Below are 11,291 nucleotides of genomic sequence, written 5' to 3' on the forward strand. Positions count from 1 at the left end.
CATAGATGGCGCTAGTATTTATCACCGACTCTGCTGAAGCGTGCCGCCTCCGCGCCTCCGCTCCGACATTCCGTGCTGCCGCCGCGTCTGTCGTCTGCTTCAACGTTTATACATATCTATAAACGTTGGTCTGCTTCTTGTCGCTGCACTTGCGTATCGCCTGCATCGCTGCGGGAATATGTATCGCCTTCATCGCCATGGGGAATATATCACTTGAATCGTGTTGTCTGCATCTCCGAGCTGCACTGAGGTATCACCTGTTGCCTCCCTCATCGCTGGCATATATCTCTTTCAGTCCCGTTGCGCTCACCTGCTTCATACAGCTCAACAATTTTCCCCCTGATTCGGAGCGTTCAACAGCTTTCGGTTCTTGATTTTTCTGACATACGGTGGGAATTGCACCCTTGACAAGGTAAGCCCATTTTTCTTTATTAATTAATACGTTTCCTTTATAGATGCTGTAGTATTTTAGAGAAAGAAATTCAACCTTGAAATGCCGCGCACACACCCTGTGCTTTTGAGTCAATTCCTAGCCAATCTGGGGAATGTTCTGCTTCCACTGCTCGAAAAGCTTTGAATCAGTTGGCGACCGAAACAAGGGGACTTTTTCATTTCCTTTGCCGTACCCTGAATTACATCCAACGACGAAACACTTCATCGCCTACCTTACCATCCGCATATAAAAAAAGAAGCAGTGCACAGTATGCGCTCCTCACACGTATGTCTTCCTGTGTGCCGTTCCGCCTGCGTACTGGTGATCTCGCGGCGTGGTTTGTCGTCTGCATGCCCCTGTCGACTCCTTCTCAAGGGAGTATGCAGACGACAAAAAACAAACAAAAAACACCGGCGGAGCTTTATCTTAAAGTTTTACTTAGAAAAGATACAGGTTGGTGATTACCACGATTCCACTTGTGCGTTTTCCGCTAGCAGACGACGCACAAAGCCACCCGGCCACCCTGCTACCCCTCCGTCTGCTCTCCGCCCATTGTACCCCAGACGGCCACTGACGTCCGACGGACAACCGAATTCGGCCGCAACTCGGCGGCCGATTTCGGACTTCCGCTGGAATTCCGGCGTACGTACGAAAGCGGATGGTCGAATCCGTTCGCCCAGCGGACAGCCGCCGTACGTCCGCCACTGGATTCGCTTTTAGACAGCTATGATATAGTTTGTAGTCGTCGTACTCGTCTGAACTGCGTATAAATCAGTAATGCCGTCAAGTCTGCATTATATGATGCCAGAGCGAATCGATGCGATAGAAAGCGTTTCCATTAAACAGTTGTTTTTTTTTTTATTTTCCGCATGTTTCATCGTTGAATTCTTCCTTCAAAAATTTCTGATTAAAAGGATAATCACCATTAAACATTTTTCAATCATGATGCTTCGGTGAAATTTTAATCAGTGGCTGAATAAACGCAACAAGCAGCAAGCTCAAAAAGAACGAAACCGAACCTATCCTCAAAAAAGGCGCCGTCTGCTGCGACCCGGTTGCAGCAGCGAAATGCTTCCCGCAACCGGGTTGCAGGAGCAAAATGCTTGCTGCAACCCATGACGTCTTATTCGGTTTAAGAAAAACGTCACGTCCGGCTATTGTTTGGTGGGTAGGTGGTTGTTTTTAGTAGCAGAATGGCTGGTCGTCGGAGCCGTGGGAGCTGCGTCGCCGTGCCAGCCGTGCGCTCTCGTGTTGTACGGTACGTAAGCAATTTTTTCAATTTTTTAGATATTTCAGTATGCATGTATTGAGTCATTGCCCGCTGTCTGGAACTCTACATTTAGTTTTCAACTTCCCTGCGCCCAAATGTTCTGTTGACGACCATTGAGCCTGCTTGGCCGGCAGTGGGCCCGAACGGCCCAAAGGTGTATTATAGAAAGTTTCAATCGAAAGCTCAACGTAGTTCTACACCAAGGAACATGCGGTTAAATACCGTTTATTAGGCCAACCGCACGAAAGTCTCAGTCATGTAAAACACGCCTGACTACCAGTCTTGCGTGCGCCTAAAAAGGGCGGGAAACTTGGGTGAGCTTTCCTCAGCGGTCTGAATGAATATTTATTGATTGTAACGTCTTTGAGCTGATGGAGGGACTTGAGGAGATACTAGGACATGACAAAACAACGCGTAGAAGCAGGAAAGGCGAGGATCACACAGGCCTGTGTGGGAAGCTTTTGTTTCGGTGCACCACGACGTGACCATTTGTGCGACGTGACCCTTTGTGTGATCCGCATTGTAATGACGCGGTGTAGAATAATGATTTCATACCTCATTTTATGACTGCGCACTGTCAAGTGTATGCAGGGCCACTTTCTAATTACGGTGAGGTAAGCGATTTCGCCTTGTACTTGTCTTAATTTCTTTTGTGTGTGCAAACATCGCTTATAAGCTGACGTCTAATATTTGTACGCAGGGACCTTCCTGATATGTGTTTTGGAGTCTAGCATGGGCTTGCTGGTTGCTGAGGCTGAACAAATGGGACTATGAAAGGCGGAGGCAGCATATGCTCCAACGCCACAAGGTGAGCCCTGTACTTAATTTCAAAACAATTGCTGTGCCACTGGGACTGGTCATTTGTTTTAATTTTTACATGGGGAACATGGCACAGGTCACCAGTTTGCATAGAGTGCATGAAGGATTCGAATAAGCAAGCATCCCTGCAGCTTCCTGCAGTTGCGGTGTCCAGCTTGTAGTTCGCAGCCTTTCTTTCTCAGCTGCAATTAATGCATCGCAAACAGTGTGCAATGTAACAGTTCATTCAGACTAAGAAAACCAGACTAGCTCCAAAAACAAACAAATGTTTGCACGAGATGGAAGATCAAACCACGCTATATTGTCTTCTCAATTCGCTGTGAGAAACTAGCAAAGCTGCCTTCTTTAACGAATGGTATTCCTGCACAGATTGGTCGTGTCGCTTTTTTGTGCGTGACAAAGTTGCTGCAAGAACTTTATTTATTTATTTATTTGGTTACTATCAGGGCCGTTGAGCAGCTAAAAACAGTGACAGCTTCTCCGGGCACCGATATGCCTACCAGCCGATTGTGGCAGGGTTGCTTCACATTAATCAAAGCAGCCTAGCAAATGAGGCTCACTGTAGCAGCAAGAATTGTGAGCATGCCCTTGCACTCACTTGCTTTGTCATCTCCTGCATCTTCTGGCGCAGCAGCGCCGGGCAGTCTCTTTCCGCTCATCAGAGATGATCCTTTTATGCCAGGGGTCTTGGAGCATGGCCAGCGAAGCTGCGTGATGCAGTCTGCCCAGCTCAATTTTCAGCTAACGTTTTGAAAGCATTACCACCAGCCCTAATTTCAAACTAAAATAAGCTCAGACTTAGTACCCAGTTAGTACGCATTCATTTTTAATAAGGCGTTGACCACTTAATCTGCATGAACTTTCATTTGACATCACTATGCCTTCAAAAGCAAGGAGCCAGACATCCTGTCTTTTCTTTTATTTTCAAGTGTGCTTTTTTTTTTTTTTTTTTTTTTTTCTTGCTGAGGATTATAAGTGTGGTATTTATTAACAGGTATGTCATTTCAGTACCTCTCTCCGAGTGATCCTGAAACTGCTTTTGTCCGGCATTCAAGCGGAAAGGAGCACACGTTGCTTTTCTTTTGCAATAATGGAAGGGCTTGGTCTGGAAAAAAGAAGTTTTGCTTCTTTTTGTTCATTTTATCGTTATTTATTGTACTTTGTTTTCTGTTATTTTGTTATTTTCTGGCTCCTGGATCATGAGAGATAAGGCTTTGTCAATGCGGCCCACGTAGCAATATGAGTTTGAGACCGCTGCTCTATGCCCATAATGGCGTGGCTATCAATGGATTTCATAATGAGTTTGAGGTAATTGTCAAGCAAAAAACTACCATATGCCACTGGTCGGCCCGGACACACAACCTCCGCATCATGGTGTTAGAATAGAAATGCGTGAGCGGGCTGCTCCACACCAAGCAGTAAGTGGCGATACCGATGCGCTGATTTCTGTAGGCTGCCGAGAGACTGCGTTGACTGTTGGTGGCCGCGGGTTCGCTGGTTGCCGCAAGGAATGGCAGTCAGTTCTCAACTTTCGCTGACGCCCCCGCTCCACGCCTTTCTTCGATCATGGTATATTCTAAGTTGTAATGTAATGTGGAAAAAACGTGCATTGTTCTCCACTGCGATACAGGCTACGTATTCTGCAATGAAAAATGTCAGCTTTTTTCGGTGCGAAAAGATGTCGAACAGCTTCAGCTATGGCGGCCGGCATACCAAGATAGGACCGAGCTATACAGTCACTGTTTGTGAGGGGCATTTGAAGCCCAGGTTTGTGTCCAAAACATGGATGACAGAGTTAAATGGGCATGTGCTACAAAGCGTTGCTCGTTGCTAGCAAAGGAAGCGGTCCCCACGATATTCTCTGCCGGCCTTGCCTACCTTTCAGACTTCGAAAAGTAGAAAGCGACCCACTGAAAGGCAGCCCCAGGAACCGAAAAAATAGAAGATCGTCAAACCTTGTGTAGAAGTGTCAGGTGAAGGTAGCACGTGCTTCACACGACACTGCGTGGGCATGGGCCGGCCCAAAAGCCGGCTGCGGCTCAGCCCACGGGTCGTCTGGGCCGACTCGTGAACATTTTTGCTGGACCCGGGGTGGACTTAAACGTGCGGGCCCGAGCCGGATTCGGGCTTGTACACAGAGAGCCGATGTCCGATTTATAGTCACTTTGTCAGAGTAAAAATCCGCAGCGTCGCAGCAACGAAACGGATGAAATAACTGGTACGCTCAGAGAAAAAGGTTTAGTCTTCATAGCTTATTTATTTACTTATTACGGCACCGCGGTGGCTTAGTCATTAAAGCTCTCGAGTACTGAGCTGGGATACCCTAGTCTGATCCTAATTGGGAGACAGCATTTCGGTCGGAGCTGAAAGCATGGCAGGCATATGCTATAGATGACAGTTTCATTGAAGAACCCCATGTGGCCGAAGTGATCCGAACGCCTGTGCTACAGCATCCTCATACCTTGAGCCGGTTGGGGACCATTACTCCAGACATAGCTCTTTTGTTTTTTGTTTTTGATGTCATGTACACTTTTTTTTTTTTTTTTTTTTTTCGTTGTGAGAAAATTCAAAACCAAACGTAGGTATGGTTTTCATTTTTAGCTGTTGATTGGAACGTCTCATAACAGAAATAGCCGCAAAGGCTTGATAGAGTTTAGAAATCTCCTTGACGTTGAAATAAGATAAATCTTGAATGAGCAATGTTTAAATTAGTCAATTATTGTCGTAAGCAATTAGACGTGCGCGGGCCCATTGAACGATTCAAACGAATATATGAAATTACTCCCCTCTGTGACTGAAGAGCAGCAGTCAGACACCGCTCTTGCATGTTTTAAAGCTTAAAATGCCATGTGCGGGTTACTCTAGTGTGGTGCAGCGTGGCATTCGCCTAATAAATTAGAGTAGCGCTGGATGAGGCTGTTTAAGCTATCAGCGAGCACAGACAGTCTGGTCTGCGATAAGGTGCTTCCGCATATGATCAGTTTTGTATACCACTGGAGACTAGGAACTGGCAACCTCATACAAACCACTGGGAAGGGCCAACGTCTGAACGCTTTATGAGGTTTGGCCTTTTCCAAGGTTGCTGTTCAACACTCGGGACGCCTCAGCCACAGATACAGTCTTGCTGCCGCAACGGCGCCATCTTTCTCGAAAGGGGAAATTGGAGGCGGGGGGGACCTTCTACATGCAGAATCAACGAAGAGCATTGCAGCCAGAACACATGCCGGCCCTTGCAGCGGTGCGATAAATATAGCTATGATATAACAGCGCCTCTCGCACACCACAGGGCGGGCACGCCGCCTGAGCTTCTTGTCTTTCTTCTACCACCGTCGCCTCCAGTTCACAGATACATTAAATTGGGAAGAGTATTGGTTTTCTCTTTCTTTGACGGAGGTGATACCTACGCTTAACTAACGGCCGTTTTGGCATGGCGTGAAGACTACATACACATGCAATTGGCTGCCTTGCGTTTCCTCGAGATTTTAATGTTATATTTTGCTGCACGCGGTGTCTAAATATTAAAGCCTCCTCACAAGAAATCCGATTACTTTCTCTCTCTCTCTCTCTCTCTTTTTTATTTCGGGGCCCCCTCGAAAGTTTAGACTTGGTGGGGAAGGAGGAAGCCGCTGTGGCAGTGTAAAGGGCAGCACACGAGGAGCTCACTGACTGCCGGCGTCTCACAGTCTGGCACACACCTGCGTCGATCGGCGTCTGTCTGCGTCCCATTGTCGGGGGCACTCCCATGTCGAACGCGCCACTGCGCGCTGTCGGCAAGACGAATTGGAGAAGCGTAGTGTAGATGGCTAGCGAGGACTTGGTCTGGGCCACACCGTCTGCGTCGCAAGGGCCGTTGCGCGCTGTCGGCCAGACGAAGGGGATGACCGCGTGGCCGGCTTGAGGGTACTGACCCAGGCGGGAAGACGCCGGGATTCACTTGAACCTTTTTGTTTCCCGATGGCCCGACTTGGGTTGCTGTCGCCGTCTGGCCAAACACCCCGCGTTCCTTTCCGGTGGGGAATTCTTGTCACAATAGTTGAAAGCGGCAGCTCTCGCGTTTGTCTCGTTGTCGCCATCCTTAACAGGCGACATGGCTCTTAAAGCTTTTTTTCCTACGTTTTTCAACAAATTTGATAAAACCTGGTATTCTGATTTAGTTTCTTGCACTGATTTCAAATATATAATTATGTTTCCAATTGGCCAATTAGTTCAGAAGATAAAATGAAATTGTTCATAATTTGCGGGAACAATAAAAAAATAACCGCACTACAAAAAATTCACGTGAACACTTTGCTAGGTACTAGAAAGCATAACAAATACAATGTTACGTGCACTTTTGTATAACAAATATTAGCGATGTTATAGCAGTTTAAAATTCACTGCTCCAAATGTGAGTGCCTTCCTGTCTGATTTAGAGCAAAACTGAAAACTTTGAACTGCTATAACATCGCTAATATTTGTTAAAAAAAAAAAGAAATGCTCCTAACATTGTATTCATTATGCTTTCTAGTACCTAGCAAAGTGTCCATGTGAATTTTTTTGTAGTGCTGTTATTTTTTCATTGTTTCTGCAAATTATGAACAATTAATTTCATTATCTCTTGAACTAATTGGCCAGTTGGAAAAATGGTTCCATGTTTGAAATCAGTGCAAAAAACTGAATCAGAATGCCAGGTTTTATCAGATTTGGTCAAAAATTGGAAAATAATTTTCAAAGCCATGTCCCCCTTAAGCAGAAGCGAAATGCAATACAGCTGACATATTTCGTGGTGTGTTTGGAGACTGTAAACAGCCTAAACTAATACATTCGTTTTCAGCTAATTTCTAAGTCTAGAGTTAGGGAAGACGAAAGAGTCACACTGGCCGTACTGCCCGAATCCGTGGGTCTCGCTGCCTGTCGGAGGTTGGGCACACTACGAGCAGTGGCGTGCCACGCCGGCGCGGCTCGTTCATACACAACCCTTCAGACACCACGCTCCACATCATGTTCTACTTGGCACTTGCTCTATTTCATTTTAAACCAGCCAAAAGACGAGACAGAGAATAGAAGCGAACGAGATGAGGCTGGCTTCTGTGTCTCGTCTTTTGGCTGGTTTTAAGTGAATGATTACCAACTCGCCCAGTCGTTAACCTTGTTGCTGTATTTACAGGGCATTCCCACGTCTGCTGCTGTGGTTTAGTTTAGCACTGATGAACGCTGTCTATGATGGGATACATGCAACATAAATAGCTTGAAAGTAAAAGATTGCACAGCCATTATTGTAGCTAGTTTGTAAAGCATGTGGAGGTCACGGACCTCAACAGTGGCATGTTTCTTGTTTTTGTTTTGTTTTCCTAGTTTGCAATGAGTTATTTCTCATTTGAGAGTAGATACACTGCTAATTGCCATTCATCACCAATGCAGATTTTGTTTTTATTAGTTAATTATATGCTTTCCTCAATTTTTTCCTTTTCTGCTAAATAGAAGAACATGAACCTCTCATAGCCTGTGTTGCTTTGGGACATTAAATCCCATAAGCCAGACCAGCATGAGCCTCGTTTCTGGCAGTCATAGATCTATTTCATTGAACCTCTTTGTTAATAATAAGCTTGTCAAACATACGTCAGACAAAAACATACAGTATTATGGGTGTGACACCATGAAGATGTCAATCATTAGAAATGTCACAAGTGTTGGGCAGGCATGGAGGGCCCATCATTAACATGTTAAAATTAAGGAAGCTCCGGTGCCACTCAAGCGAAAACATGAGAAGCCACTGACAGAAAGCCGTGGAGTAGGGCATCTGGAGGAGGAAAGGGCTATCCTTGAGTGCAGTCTATCCTCACTGAAGTTATTACTGATCAGTGCCTTGGAAATTTTATCAGAACAGGCATGGATAAAAAAAAATATATGCACAAGATAGAGAGTGGAAATGTGCTGCTTATTGATGTGAACTCCGAACTAGTCTAGTGGTGCTTGAGCACATCATAGTGGTATAGTCCACATTTCTCAAGCTAAAAGAGTCATGTTTTTAGTCAAACTTATCGTTCGGGCATCAAGTATAGAAACAAGCATTGCATTTTCTACTAGTTTGTTCCAAATTGTTGCTAAGGTCATTTGTGTTATTTTAAACATCTATACATGTTTTGGCTGTTAGTCTTGCATTTTCAGCAATGCATTGATCTTTGAATAAAAAGGAATCAAATAGGTTATTTTGGTATGTCAGGTATAAAAAAAATCAGCTAATAAAATCTTTTGACTTTAGAAACGTGCTTCAAAACAATTTGAATGCTTCAAAACTCCCGTTTTATAGCTTCAAAGTGCTCGAGCCTGCTTCCACCTCTCCAAGTTGGTTTGTGGTTCTGGTCATTATTGACAATTCTGCATGACTGAATTGATGTCTTCAATTTGGAGTTTTGGGGAGGGTTGCATCCATTGGGAAGAGTGAAAAATGCTGGCCGAAGATAAGGAACACTGCATTATGAAAATTCCGATTGCTATTGGGCAACCATCTCATGGATGATGGCACTTGAAAGCGTTTTGACTGGAGGTACTCTCACTGCTTGGGCTAGGCCAGTGCAGCACTTCATCTTACAGGAGCATATGCACCTAATTTTGGCCGCATTTTGCTTGTTAACGACATGCAAAACATTACTCTGTACAGATCACCACCTGGTTTTTATCTTCAACCGCTAAATAATTTATAATTGAATTTTTGTCATCTGTTTCAGGGTGTCTATACTCCATTAACACACTGAATGTTAGTAGTGCTGCTACTGCACTTAAAATCAAGTGTTGGTCTCTGTTTGCAATATTTTTTAGCTGCTTTGAGAAGTATGATGCTCATGGACAGCCTCCTTAACAACATGAACTGGTGTATTTGTGATGAGGACCATATATCAGACAGCCAGAGGTTTTATGATGCTAGCATTGTAGCAACTGTTGTGGTCCTGTAGTTCGGTGAGGGATTTGCCCATCTTGTCGTTGTTGCCCGTTTGCTGTGGCCACCCTCAAAGTAAATAGCTATGGTCCTGTCACATAGTTTGAGAACTTTTTGTTACTTGTATGGAAACTACTGTTTGGCACAAAATGACTTATGGCTGCCATCGTGTGCGTTATAGAGGGCGAGCAACTACATTTCGGTGGAACAGTTCTTCATTCTTTTTCACAGCCCATAGGAAGGATTTCGCAAGTTTAGAAAAATGAAATGTTCACAGCTGAGTCGGTCGCAATTCTGGAATCATGCTGTGTAGTCGACAAACGCTACAATCCGAGAGCAACGCATGTCGTCTAATGAACAGTGCAAGCGAAACTTCTTGGATGCAGCAGCAAATGAAAATGTGCACACATGGTTTTCAAGATGTCTTAACGTTTATTTATATGCTTCACAACCTACCAAAGCCCGCACGCTTGCGTTATACCAAAGCACAATCAGCTGTCTGTTCTGATGTCTGCGGCCAGTGTTGGTAAAGTTCTTTACCACCCATGGTGTCCATTTCTGCTGTGCATGTGCACTGCAGTGATACATTGTCACACGCATGCAGAGAGCACTAGTACTGGCCTTACTTAGGGTAACCTTTTCGCTGTTTTGGCTTTTCTCATTCTTGAGCTATGCTACAGGGTGCACACTTTTCTTCTTGTCTGGTTCCTTTGACGAGTCATGAATTCAGCATTTGTGCTTCTTTCCTTTTTGAGGGTGTAGTGACCATATGCAAATCCACTATTAGAATATATGAGCTGCTGCATTAGCTGCAGTCCTGCTATCTTTTTATTTAAATTTGGTACATCTCTGAGTTTCTCTGGGTGTTTTGTTATTGTTCTGAGCTTGCATTCTTTTGTTTTTTCTCCCCGTGACAGCCGATCCTGCACGTGACTGATACTAGTCGAGAGATCACAACAGCTGCCCACCTTTCAAAGCATGGCATTCCCTGGCCCAAGTTGACTGCTCCCTGTGCTACTGGCTCAACAGTGTACTCACAAGTCTGCACTTCACTTACAAGCGTAATGGCAACACACACACGTTGGCCATAGCTTCTGTGTCAAAATAAAGTATTCCTACTTATGTGCCTTTTCATTCATTATTAAAGCACATGATTGGAGTAATAAACACTCCAGTGCCAAAACACCATGTTGACACACTCATTTATGTTTAGACTGCCTACCTTCTGCATTACTTCCCTTTTTGTAACCTACCTAGAAAGGTAAGTATTTACTGTATGTGTCATAGAACCACATGTATTTGTTATTCCTTTTGAGACGGGAAATAATCCGCAAAACCAGTGAAGTAAGAAAAGTTCACAGATATATTTCGTAGACAATTTTTAGAGGTAAGCCCAATGAAGATGTTTCGAACTGCAGACAGGGACTGATGATAAAATGGCAAAGTGGGCGGTGTTTGTTGAATTGCATAAGATTTGTTTAATTCAGTATTTTGCAGATGAGCAGCAACTTTCTTAATTGCAATGCTTACACCCATACTGTCACCTCATGTAATGCTCAAACATTTGGCAGTGCTAATCACTTTACTAAAATATTGAACTCTTGGCCCTTCAAAGCGAGGTGACATGCTTGTAGCAATGAGATTAGATCTAACCTTGGATGCCCGCTTAATACACTATTGCTGTGCCTCTATGCTACTGGGATGGTGAGGCAGCATACTAAAAGGGCATAAAAAGCGTGTGCAGTAATTCTTAACATGTAACAATAGTTGAAGCGCTCTCCTAATTTAATGTGACTGCATTAAAAGGCCATATTTACCAAAGAAGGCAATTTGAGAGACAAGGATGAGTGGCA

General features: G+C 44.5%; 1 long non-coding RNA gene across 1 annotated transcript; it reads left to right on the forward strand.

Annotated features, from left to right (window-relative positions):
• The first annotated feature begins 1,571 nt into the window (after window positions 1-1,571).
• LOC146183157 (uncharacterized) lies at window positions 1,572-10,537 on the forward strand. Its single transcript, XR_014708735.1, has 3 exons — window positions 1,572-1,691; window positions 2,404-2,511; window positions 10,356-10,537. It is a non-coding gene; the product is annotated as an uncharacterized LOC146183157 (long non-coding RNA).
• Window positions 10,538-11,291: the final 754 nt, after the last annotated feature.

The sequence above is a fragment of the Amblyomma maculatum genome, chromosome 7 (genome assembly GCF_055883805.1).
Source record: "Amblyomma maculatum isolate TAMU_Amacu chromosome 7, ASM5588380v1, whole genome shotgun sequence".
NCBI classification, from domain to species: domain Eukaryota; kingdom Metazoa; phylum Arthropoda; class Arachnida; order Ixodida; family Ixodidae; genus Amblyomma; species Amblyomma maculatum.